Below are 12,783 nucleotides of genomic sequence, written 5' to 3' on the forward strand. Positions count from 1 at the left end.
GCACTCCCAACAAAATACCAAAATGGCTAAAAGTAAACATTCCAAATGAAATTCGAAATGACAACACAAATTTTGAGAGGGCCTATACATAAACTTAGAGAAAGAAATGCAGCAGATTCAACGAGTGTGGATCTATACACAGCTAAGATTTGTGTGAACGCATAAAGTCGAAATACGAGTTCGTGTATATTGAATGTCAGCGCAAAGTGATACGGAATGCTTTTTCAGGTATTGCAGAGAGGCCAATGCAATGCCGCCGCTGCCGTGGATGCGCGAAGATGAGCTTTCTGGTTGTTTATTTTGTCTTTATCCAGCACGGCCGGCACCGCCGCTGGTTGGATGGATGGATGGATGGATAGATGGATGGATGGATGGATGGATGGATGGATGGATGGATGGATGGATGGATGGATGGATGGATGGATGGATGGATGGATGGATGGATGGATGGATGGATGGATGTATGGATGGATGGATGGATGGATGGATGGATTGATGGATGGATGCATGGATGGATGGATGGATGGATGGATGGATGGATGGATGGATGGATGGATGGATGGATGGATGGATGGATGGATGGATGGATGCTATAAGCTTCCCTTTGGAACGGGGCGGTGGGTTGCGCCACCAAGATCTTGCTGTTATACTGCCTAATGTCCTACCGAGGTTAAAAAAAAAGAACACGATGAACTGCCACAACCAAATTTCCTGACCCCATATTGTGAACTTTGCTTTTGTACGTCTCCGTTTTTTGTCGTTTCTCTACTTTTCTTCCACCAATTTTCGAATCGCCTCTCACTAATCTCTATAGCGAACACGTTTACTTTTCCCCTGCTTTCGCTGAACCAAAGCGCTTCAAGGGCGCCAGTGGTGCTTGAATCGACTGCTGGGCCGATGTCTTCACATTCTAATAATACATGCTCTATCGTTTCCCTAGCTTTACCGCAGCAGGCACATACTTCTTCTTCCTTCTCATATCTCGCATTATAGGTGCGTGTTCTAAGGCATCCTGATCTCGCTTCGAAAAGTAATGAGCTTCCGTTTGAGTTATCATAAATTGTTTCTTGCCTGATTTCGTTTTTTCCTCTAATGTAGTTACTCATCAGAATCAGAATCAGAATTTATTGTTAGAAGCATCAGATTACAAGTATTTAGTATGCAGGAGGAGGTCCCATAGTCAAAGACTGTATCGGGACCTCCTGTACAAGAATAGTTATGGTAACTGACATCTCAAAGCAACAGTAGCATATAATAACGTATTATACAAGCAACAGGAAATGAATGTTAACAGAGCGAAATACACAATTCATTACAAATAATAACAAGGTTTAGCTTATCTCACGGTAACATAAAGAATTGCATGTGAAGAAAATGCCAGTAGTTTATTTACACGAACAAAAACAAACAAAAAAGGCAAAGAAAGTAAAAAAGAACGGACAGAAAAAACGGTTACAGTAAATTTTCTCATTAGTTTGTCAATAATAAATGCACTACGAGTTTCCTTTTAAATTGGTGTTAAGATCTTGTATTTCTCATAATGAGAGTAAGAGTGTTCCATAGTGATATGGGAGTGAATTCCACGGTTTGTTTAGCGTAGTTAGTGAGGATTCGTGGTAAAAGAAAATTGTTATTCAACGCGAATCTGGTGGTACTATTAGTTGTCAGGTTAGATGGTCAAAATGTTATCGACGGTTGGTCATTATGTAGAAATCTGTAGAAAAAATACCTAGGTTGTATTTAGTGAGCCCAGAAATAGTAAGGATGTTATTCTCGTGTAGTAAGGAAGTGGCATTAGGAAAGCGTGAACTATAGGTAATTTTTCTGATGGCTCGGTTCTGAATTGTTTGTAAAGACGTAAAATAAGTATTATAGGTGTTTCCCCAACATATGATGCCATAAGTAATGTGAGAGTGGACGAAAGAGTGGTAAACTGAGAGCAATGTGGTACGTGTGAAGTAAGAGCGTGCTTTAATTAGGATGCGTATACCATAAGTTATTTTCTTTTTTATGTAAGCAATATGATTGTGGTATTTCAGATTACAATCAAGTAGAACGCCAAGGAAAGATGAATATGAACTTGGATGAAGGCGGTGGGGACCAAGACTGTTAGGTGGAATGGAAGCTATGTTTCGCTGATGTGAAGATAATACAACAAATTTAGTCTTAATTGCATTAATAGATAACATGTTAACATTACACCACCTTAGAATGTTTTCTAAGTCAGCATTTAGTTTATTAACGAGAGATGACATATCTTTATGAAAAGTGAATATTGTGGTATCATCACCGTACACAATGCGTTTTGTCGGAGAAAGACAATTAGGTAAATCATCAATATAAACTAAAAACAGGAGTGGCCCCAGGATGGAGCCCTGAGGCACACCGACGTTAGTAGTTCGCTGTCGAGAACAAGCACTGGAAACAGAAACAACTTGAACCCGGTTAAATAAATAGCTTTTTAGCAGCGAAAGAGCAGGACCGCAAATGCCAATTGCTTCGAGCTTAGAAAATAGGATATTATGATTAATGCTATCAAATACTTGCGTTAGATCGATGAAAACTGAGGCGGCGAGAAATCCCTCGTCAATAATTTCTTTTAGTAAGTCCGTAAGATGAATATGTGCCAGCTCTGTAGAATACCCATGGCAAAAACCGAACTGACATGCAGAGATAATATTAAATTTAGAAAGATATTTTGTTAGCCGTACTTCAATTACTTTGTCAATAACTTTTCCAAAGAACGGCAGAATGGAAATAGGTCTGTAATTGTGCAGTAGTGAGTTGTCGCCTTTTTTAAAAACTGGGATAACTTTGCCACGCTTCAGTTCAGAGGGAAATAAACCAGTCCTGAATAATAAATTAACAATAAATGATAGTATGTATGAAATTAGGTGCGAAATAAGTTTAATGTTAGCAGGGTGGACCTTGTCAATTCCAGCGCTTGTCACTTTTAGGTTATTTATAACAGCACTTATTTCTTCTAGCGTTGTAGGAAATAAAAAGTAAAATGCAGGTTTCTTTTCCATTGCCGCCACCCATAAGATTATTTCAGCCTCTCTGACTTTCCACTTGACGTTCTTTGTTGCTCTGTTGCTCACCCTACACAGGCCGCATACTTGCTGGTAAGCTTCCTAGTTCTTTTTCTCCACTGTGAATCAATGTTTTTCACGTACACGTACCTCAACAGTCTTCCAGCCCATTTGTTTTCTTCCGTATTCCTCAGTTGTTCTTCATAATCAATTTTACCATGAGTTTCCCTGACTTCAAAACTAGTCCAGCCCATATCACCTTGCACAGCTTCATTTGTTGTATTTCACCTTTCCACATACCCCTGAGCACCTCGTACCTATTGTATCCCCATAGCGCTCTGTGCATCATTATGGCTGCCATTTCTCTTCTCCTTCACTGTTATTGTTTTTTCCTGTGTTTCCGTATATCTATTGCCTTCGTTTATCCATATACTGAGATATTTATTTTCTGCTACCCGAGGTATTTCCTGGCCATGTATCTCCAGTGTCTGTTCACTGTTTTCATTCAATACCATAACACCTGATTTTCTAACACTAAATTTCAAACCTAAATTGTTGCCTTCCTGCCCACAGATATTAGCCAGACGTTGCAAATCACTTTGCTTGTTAGCTAGCAACATAATGTCGTCCGCATAATATAAACCTGGAAGCTGCTGCTCTATTACTGTACCCGCCTGTTTGTATGAGAGATTAAACCCGATATTACTCCCTTCTAGCGCCATCTCCATCCTCACCATGCACATCATAAACAGCAGCGGGGACAAAGGGCACCCCTGCCTCAGTCCCTTGTTGATATGAACTTTCTCCTCGCTCCTCATCCCTTACCATCCAACACAGACGGTATTTTCTAGGTAAATCTATCTCAAAAGCTATAGACAATTCGTCACCTAAGCCTTCCCCTTCCAGAATATACCACAAAATGTTGCGGTCTACGTTGTCATAGGCTCCTGTAATGTCTAAAAAGGCCACATGTAATGGTCTTTCTACTTTTGATATTTGAATACACTGAGTAAAAACAAACAAGTTATCATCTAAACGCCTACCTATTCTGAAGCCATTCCGAAGTTCTCCCAAAATGCTATTATTCTCTGCCCATGCTTGAAGCTTTACTTTGCCTGCATTGCTACCCTGTATATTACCGATATAATGGTCAACGGTCTATACGAGTGAATTCTATCTTTCTCTCCCTTACCTTTATAAATTAAATTCATTCTACTTTGTCGCCAACTGTCTGGTATTCGTCTGTATGTTAGTTTTTTCCACTGCTTCCACCAGAGCTTCCTTACTTTTTGGTCCTAGTTCATTAATCAGCCTAACGGGAACCTCGTCTAGCCCTGTGGCTGTGCGCTTAGGAATTTTCTCTTCCGCTTTCTTCCAGTTGAAATTTGTCAGCACCAGCCCCTTTTCCACTTGGGGCTCTTTCACGCTCTCTTTTTCTTCAAATACAACCTCGTCATTGGCTTGGAACGATTCGGCTGTTACTTTTCGGATGTATTTTATTGCCGCTTCTCCTTCCAGTCTGATTACATCTTCGTCTAGGATATGTTGTTGTATTGTTGTTGACTTCCTGCCTAATAGTTTTATGTGGTTCCAAAATATTCTGGGTGCGGCCTTATTTTTCTCACGTATTTCTGACAAGCAACGTTCACTTTCTCCTTTAAATTTTGCTTGCGCTAGTATTTGAACCATGGACTTTTTCTCTCAGTATTTTTCCCATTTACTGGTGACTTCATCCTGCGGCAACTGCGCCTTCTTTTCCTGCCTATGCTCTCGAGATGCTATCTGTCGTTCGGCGATCGCTTCTCGTATCTCCCTGTTCCACCAGCTTTTCGGTTTCTTTCTTCCTTTCCAACCAACATGTTGTTTCTCTTCCCGTATTTATGTCGTTATTACACTTAAAAGCACACCATATTCCCACTCCATACTTGGCCATTTGCCAAGTTCTTCCTCGACTCTAGGGACTATATTTGCTATTTGTTCAGCGTTCAAATATGAAATAACCGAAGCGCGGTTTTTTTGTTAGCTTTTAGCGCCATCTTTCGGGCCGCGCAGCAACTATACGGTTTAGTAATTTGAAGCCTGTCCAGGTGGCGCTAAACACGTTGTTTACGCGTGCTTACCCAGTGCATACCCAGTGCTTACCCAGTGCATAGAAATAGCTAAGGCGGAAAATAGAACTCTGTATTTAGCCTTCCTGGACATAAGTGGTGCATACGACAACGTGAACAGGGAACTCCTGTGGAACATATTAAAAGCTGAAGATATCGGTCATGAGGTAATTGATTTACTACAGGAACTATATCGAGAAAATAATGTTGAAATAACATGGGAAGAAATTAAGAGTACGACAACTGTCGAGATTCACAAAGGATTAAGGCAAGGTTGTCCTCTATCACCGCTGCTGTTCATGCTTTATATAATAAGCATGGAAAGAAGGTTACAGCGAAGCAATCTAGGGTATAATCTGTCATACAGATTAGGAGAAAAGGTTGTTGAGCAACGACTACCGGGTTTAATGTATGCGGACGATATTGTACTGTTAGTAGATAGCCAGGAAGATTTGCAAACTCTGGTTAATTACTGTGAGGACGAAGGAGACAGTTTAGGTTTCAGTTTTAGTGCAGCGAAGTCCGGTGGAATCTTTTTCAACGATACAACTGATCAGGAGCTTACAATACAAGGCCATGAAATACCCCGAGTTGCCGAATACAAATATCTCGGGATATGGATAAACAAAGGGCAGATGTACACGGAAAAGCACGAACAGTCTCTCATAGCAAAAGGGCGAAGAGATGCCGGGATTATGAAAAATTAAGGCATTGTGGGGGTACAACAGGTATGAGGTACTGAGCGGCATTTGGAAGGGAGTAATGGTGCCGGGGCTTACTTTCGGGAATGTGGTCCTGTGTTTAAGGGCAGGGGTTCAGTCGAGACTAGAAGTAAATCAGAGAGCTGTGGGAAGGTTAGCACGAGGTGCCCACGGGACAACCACAAACGAAGCAGTAATGGGAGATATGGGCTGGGCATCGTTCGAAGCACGGGAAGCTCAGAGTAAAATCCTATACGAAAAACGTCTGAGGAAATTGGACGATTACAGGTGGGCAGCTAAGGTGTTTAAATACCTATACAGAAAAAGCGTTGAATCACAATGGCGGAAAAGAACTAGGAAGCTAACCAGTAAGTATGCCAGACACGAGGACGAAGAAAGACAGAGCATTAAACGACAGGTTAAAAATGCGGAAGGTCAAAAATTGGATAAATTCAATGGAAAAGAAGCATAGTGTGGAACTATATCGATACTGGAAACAGCAGATCAGGAAGGAAGCGTTTTATTATAACTCAAGAGGCAGTGCCCTACTCTTTGAAGCTAGATCAGGATGTCTTAGAACGCGGAGCTATAAAAAGAAATTTAACGAGGAAGAAGACACATGTACTGTGTGTGGTAAATATGTAGAAACAATGGAACACCTCATACTAAAATGTGATGGTATCAAGCCCGATGTCGATGCGGCCACAGTCACCCTTCCTGAGGCCCTAGGGTTCAGAGATAATAATAGTCATGTAAATAAATATGCGGTGGAAATTAGCAAAAGGCGATTGGAGGATTGGTGGCTCAAAAGGAGAGAGGTGACATAACGTTAAAAGGGTAGGAAGACGTATTTAAAGAAAATCGAGAAATTCAATAAGACACAACAGAGATAAAATAAAAGGCAAAAAAAATCTGAGCATGGTGGCAACTGCCATCGCCCCGTTTCAAAGGGGACGCTCCTACCTTCCATCCATACATCCACGCGTTCGAAGCGAGATCGGGATGCCTTAGAACACGCAACTATAAAGCGAGATATAAGAAGGAAGAAGAAGCATGTGCTTACTGCAGTAAAGCTAGGGAAACGACGGAGCATGTTTAATTAGAATGTGAAGACGTCTACCCAGCGGTCGATTTAGGCACCACTGGCCTCCTTGAACAAGTCCTTGGGTTGAGCGGGAGCAGTGGTAAAGCAAATATGTCCGCAATAGACATTAGTAAGAGGCGATTGCAGGATTGCTGGAAAAGTAGGGAAACGACAAAAGACGGAGACGTACAAAAGCACAGTTCGCAATAGGGGATCAGAAAATTTGGGCGCGGTAGTTCATGGTGTTTTTTTTTTTCTTTTTTCAATGTTTAACCTAGGTAGGATATTAGGCAGTATAGTAGCAAGAGCTTTGTGGCGCAACCCACCGCCCCGTTCCAAAGGGGACTCTCATAACATCCATCCATCCATCCATCCATCCATCCATCCATCCATCCACATAAGCGTGTGTGTGTGCGACGGATTGATTTATGGATATCCCTATGTTCACGTAAGTTCAACGCCGCGATGTTCTAGTGATGCCATTCCTTTTCGCGCTTGGACAGTGGTTAGAGCGACGCTCAGCCTGCCGTCGACGATGTGTGATATATGCGAAAGTTCAGCGGAAGGCATCGCTACAAAATCGTGTGGTACTTGCACCTCGTTCCTTGTATGCACCAAAGAAAGCTTAGCGAGATTGCTTATCTTTCTTTTTTGCAAATATCAGTAACGTTCACTATGCTTATGATGCGTGCGTTGTTTTCCAGCTGCGAACTATCACAGTTCGTAGGCCTGGGGTGCTATGCAGGATGCGCCGAGTTTCTCGTTCACCCGAGTTTTACCCGAGTTCGGTCGACGGCAGTCAGTGAACGGAGATAGCGTGAAACGCGCAAAGGCTGCAGGCAAAAAAATATGTAGACAAAAAGCCGCGTATGACAACATGAGCGCACCCTGCGCGGCACGCTGCTACCACGTTTCAAGCGCAGACGGCTGCACAACGAAACGCGCCAGCGCCGCGTATTGTTATCAACGGATTTTCGCAACTTAGCAATACCGTGACTGCCCCGCTGTCTGTCTGCACACTTGCCGTGAGCCGCTTGCCACGCCTTTCCCGGGCGCGTCATGGGCGTGCCTCCTCTTTCGGCAACTATCTTTCTAACCTCCATCGAATGCGAACAGGGTACATACGGCGCATTCTTGCACCTACGCTTTCGCTCAAACGAATACGTTCAAATACAACAAATAAAATAACGAACATTTTTATTTCTTTAAGCGTCTGTTTTTCGTTGTGAATGCTAGAAATTTCTGATGACAAACGGAGATCGAGCAAATTATTAAATTTTGCACTTCTTGCCGCGAGTGGCGACAGTGAGGCGAAAGCTGAGAAGCGGATACATTGAAGCGGGTCGCACGCACGAGGCAGTTCATACGGTGAGAAGTCGCCTAGGGGCACTACAGTGCTATTCTCAATAATGTCAGTGATCACCACTCTTTCTCTATTAAGGGAATAGAAGCGCAGCGCCGTGGTACGGCTGTTCATCGCAGGCGCCTTAAGGCCCCGCTTTACCAACTAAAAACGACACACTGGTGATAAATACGGGAGCAACGGCTGTCGCTGCAAAATGGCGGTCCGTAGTGCCCGTAGTGACGCAGTTTAGTGAAAGTGTACCAGTTTATCTTTGTGCGCGAAGCCTCGGCGATGCATTGCGAAGAAGTGCGTGCTTCCCATCGACACAATTCATCGCTTGTCATCGCTTGCCCAGTGAAAGTGCCTCTGAGCGTATGTACGCAGTATTTGAGTGTTTTGTGCGCACCAAGGTGCTTGCGGATTACTTATGCTGGAGCCAGCAGCGATCGCAGAAGGATATCGTAACGACACCGCAGCAATCGCATTTTGGCAGGTGAGGGCTCTTGTGTGCAGTTATGAAATAAGACTTCGAACTGAGGAAGGTGTTGGAACTGTTGAGTGCGCAGTGCTTGTGATGAAGAAATGCCATTGCACTGGGTCTAGAAGAGCGAGCGATTCTCGGGCGCTGATCGTGTTTACGACGCTGTGGCTCCGATACATCACCGATGACAGAGCAGCCATCTGAAACTTCTGCTGCGATACGCACTCCTCAGCATCGTCGTCACCCTCGGCGCATCGACGCCTTGCAAGCAGCTACAGTGATGTGCCGATAATTATTTACTGTGCGCTACGTCGCCACAATGCAGGCAATGAAACCGTGCTGTGGGGCCATCTCAGCCCGAGAAGATATATCCATAAGCCAGCGACAGTCAACGCTTTGTTTTTGATAGTAGTGCGCAGTACATCGCCGGTGACAGTGTTGTGTGCGTGTTTTATGTCGGTGGTGAATATTGTTGATGCCTCTCAGCTCGGCACCGCGTCGCTGTTGCCGAACGATAAGTTAGGCGTGGCCCAACCATGGTAGGTGCGCGCACAAGAGTTACATGCCTCGCGCGGGGCGTGACCTCTGGCTTTGATTGACAGGCGAACTCGTGCTAGACTCGTACATCGCGAAACCCCCTCCGAGTTCAACTCGGGAACATGGCGGAGGCAGCAGCAGCCTGTGTTATTGCAGCCAGCGGCAGCAAGCGTCAGTATGACCGTCTGGACCCGTTCGCGTACATGACCGCCGTGGAGTTTCAGCGTCATTTTGGCCTGTCGAAGACACCAGTGCGCTGGCTGTGTGACGAGCTAGGCGAAGACTCTCGTCTGTGGAGACAGCGTGGCGGGCTTCATTCGCTCACCGTTGAAGAGCAAGTCCTCTGCGCCCTCCATTTCTACGGGACTGGGAGTTTTCAGGGAAGCGTCGGCGCCGAGCGTTACATTGGACGTCATCAAACTACTGTGAGCCTCTGTGTCAGAGATGTCTGATGCGCTTATTGATGCGGCAGTGCGGAAGCGGTGGCTGGCTTTCCCGAAGACTGCTGCTGAGCGGGCATTTATAAAAGAACGCTTCTTACTTCGCGGAAACATTACGAACGTAGTCGGGTGTGTCGACGGAACGTACGTAGGAATCAGGGCGTCTTCAATGTCAGTGTTACTGTGATTAGCATTGAAGCAATGTCTAGACGCACCATATTGCCAAATTTGTCACTTCTGTGTAGCCGACTTAAATTTTGTGTTACCAACGTCACACATGCGGCAGCCTATGATACTTTTTCGCTGGTTGCTGACTTTTTACCGATTGTTCTACTTGTCTATCAGGGTGCCTTCCAAATGGCTCACTTTTTGGGGAAAGAGGTTAATGAAGTATAAATAGATAAATGGATATCACACATTGTGTGAAGTACCCTGTGAATGCTAATCTCATAAAGAACTTGGTTTTTTTTTAGATTACTTAGTACTTAGTACAAGTTACTTAGTATGCATAATGCTGAATTTTCATCATGCGTCATCTATCGTCCGCACTATGAAACAGCAAGGCACTGCACAATTCGTTGCAGTGCGAGATGCGGATGTCGCGCCAAGCCGGTTGTGCCTATGCATTTATGGCAAAATGAAAATGCGTTGAGAATCTTAGTGTGCTGGCTTGCATGAAGAAAATACTTCAGAGTGTTTGCTGTGTTCACTGTTGGTGCATGTGCCAGTGGTTCAGTGTATGTTCTTTTTTTTGGGGGGGGGGGGCGGCAGCGTTATTCTGTATGGACAAATCGTATATTTTCGTCTCATAATGGGGCTCTAATTCTTCAGCAGTAGAACAATGCAGATCCAATGCTCTGCAGAACTCGGTGTAGTGAAGATGTCGTGAACCACCAAGACAAAATTACATATCGGGAGAAATGTGGTGCAGATGCCAATGAAAAGTGGGTCTTTAACCCGCCATGATAAAAATAAAGATTGCAGAGCGAATAGACCTTTTGTACAGCTTTAGAGCAATGATTACACAAACTGTGTAAAAGCTTGCCGAAATGCCAAAGTAGGATGAGCGATATGCAGCATATTTAGGCATTGAACATGTCTTGTAAATGCTATTTTTATTGTAAGCCTCAAGCCTCGCTGTCGCGCCTTTCCCTCCGGCACTCCCTTTACTGAAACGCAGCACTGTCTTTCTATTGGTGTCATGATGATGATGGTAACGGCAGCAGTAAGGCTGGTTAATGCTTGCCCCTTTGATTCCTGCGAGTTTAATGGTACAGAATATGGCACGTGCATACACCTGTGCAGCAAAATTTTATGCTTGCGGTGATTTGTTGGAGAACTAATTCGTGTTGGGACATTTCAAAGATGTGCGCCATTGTGGCTTAATAACTAGATCATTGGTGAGGTTGAAGAGTCGTATCGGTATAGAAGCTTGAAGCTGAACTGCACCACAATTCGACGGGACACAAAGAAGAGAAATACACACAGCAGAAAGCTCTGCTGTGTGTGTTACTCTTCTTTGTGTGCCGTCGAATTGTTGCGAGATCCAACTTCAAATAGAGCATTGGGCCTCTTTGGTGCAGGACCGAGCAAGTGTGAGCTATTCGACACCATGCCAGTGCCTTGCCACACAATTATGGAAGCCTCAAGGTTTGCAAACAAAGCTTTGCTTTCAAATCCACCTGCTCATGTAATACAAGCACTCATTGAAAGAACCATCATACAAAAATATTGGTGAAATGAATAGCCTTTGAAAATTTGTATGTTGACACTAATGACATAATAGGTGCCACAGCGAACTCGACAATTGTACTGGACAGAAGACTTTGTTTCCTATGTGAAGCACAAGCTTTCATTACATGCTGTGCAGATAACCAAGCTCAGTTTGTTTTAACGTGGTACACAACATTCACTGTAATGTTTTTGATTCTAAAGTGCCAAACACCACCTCTTTTTCAAGGATGTCATGGGAATATTTGGCGAGAACTGTTTACAGCCCCTCATAATGGAAGTGTGGCCAGCCAGCTTAGCTTGGGTGCCTTTAAACATTTCTGTTCCTGATCATTGTGTGCTATCAAGTTGCTAACGTTATGCAACCAGTGCAAGGCATTACGTGATTATATATCGGATACAACTTTAGGAGGCCACAGAATCTGCACTTCAACGGCCTGCACCATTGGGCACACACTCTACACTGACGTCGTGCTGCTGGATGCACTAATACCCGCTCATTCGAGAGGGACTACTTCTTTAGATGTGGAGGCAATCAGCTGCTGCGCTTTGGTCATTTAGGCGGGCCTTCTCCTGTCTTGTGAAGTTGTATCCGACTAGAGGATGCCGCTTTTCATACAACACAAAAGGACAAAATGCACAATTATTTGGCCTATGAAATGGATACATCACAAGTGAGCTATGCATGGGCTTAAGCTGTGTGAAAATTAGTACATGCAAATATATGACATTGTTAAAGAATATGTGGTATCGAACATGCATGTAATGGCACGTTTAAATCGGGGAGTGTTGCATTCATGTGCATAGTCTATAGGTGTTAGCATTATTAAGGTCATGCCGTTTCCTGTCTTTTCATGGTGAAATACACACACCGTTCAATTTGTGGCTAATCAACACCCACTGTATTCTTGCACATAGAAGGAACAAACTGCACAATGACGTATATGCTGCATTAGTGTCTTTTTCATTTACGCGGTCCAGGTTGTCTTACGTGTTTGCCCATTTTGAAGAGACATCAAGTGCATGTTACAAGTGTCCCAATACGCACAGCACAACGTTTACTGCAATAATTTTATTCATGCTCTTGAATAATAAACAAAGTAATAAACTGAAAGCTCCTTTATAAGGTGTGTTCTGGGGGCTCGAATGGAAAGCAGTGAGTGCACTGATCCTACTGTTGCAGAGCAGCCGTCTGGACCTTGCCACATTCTCAAGAGCATGTGCCTGGCGCTCGCCTGCTGCCACCAGGCGGTTGAGTGCCTCCAGTAGCAGAATGTTTTGCTGCAAAAAAAGTGGATTGTTGGAATGAATCAACCGCATAAAA

Source organism: Dermacentor andersoni, chromosome 4 (assembly GCF_023375885.2).
Source record: "Dermacentor andersoni chromosome 4, qqDerAnde1_hic_scaffold, whole genome shotgun sequence".
NCBI lineage: Eukaryota > Metazoa > Arthropoda > Arachnida > Ixodida > Ixodidae > Dermacentor > Dermacentor andersoni.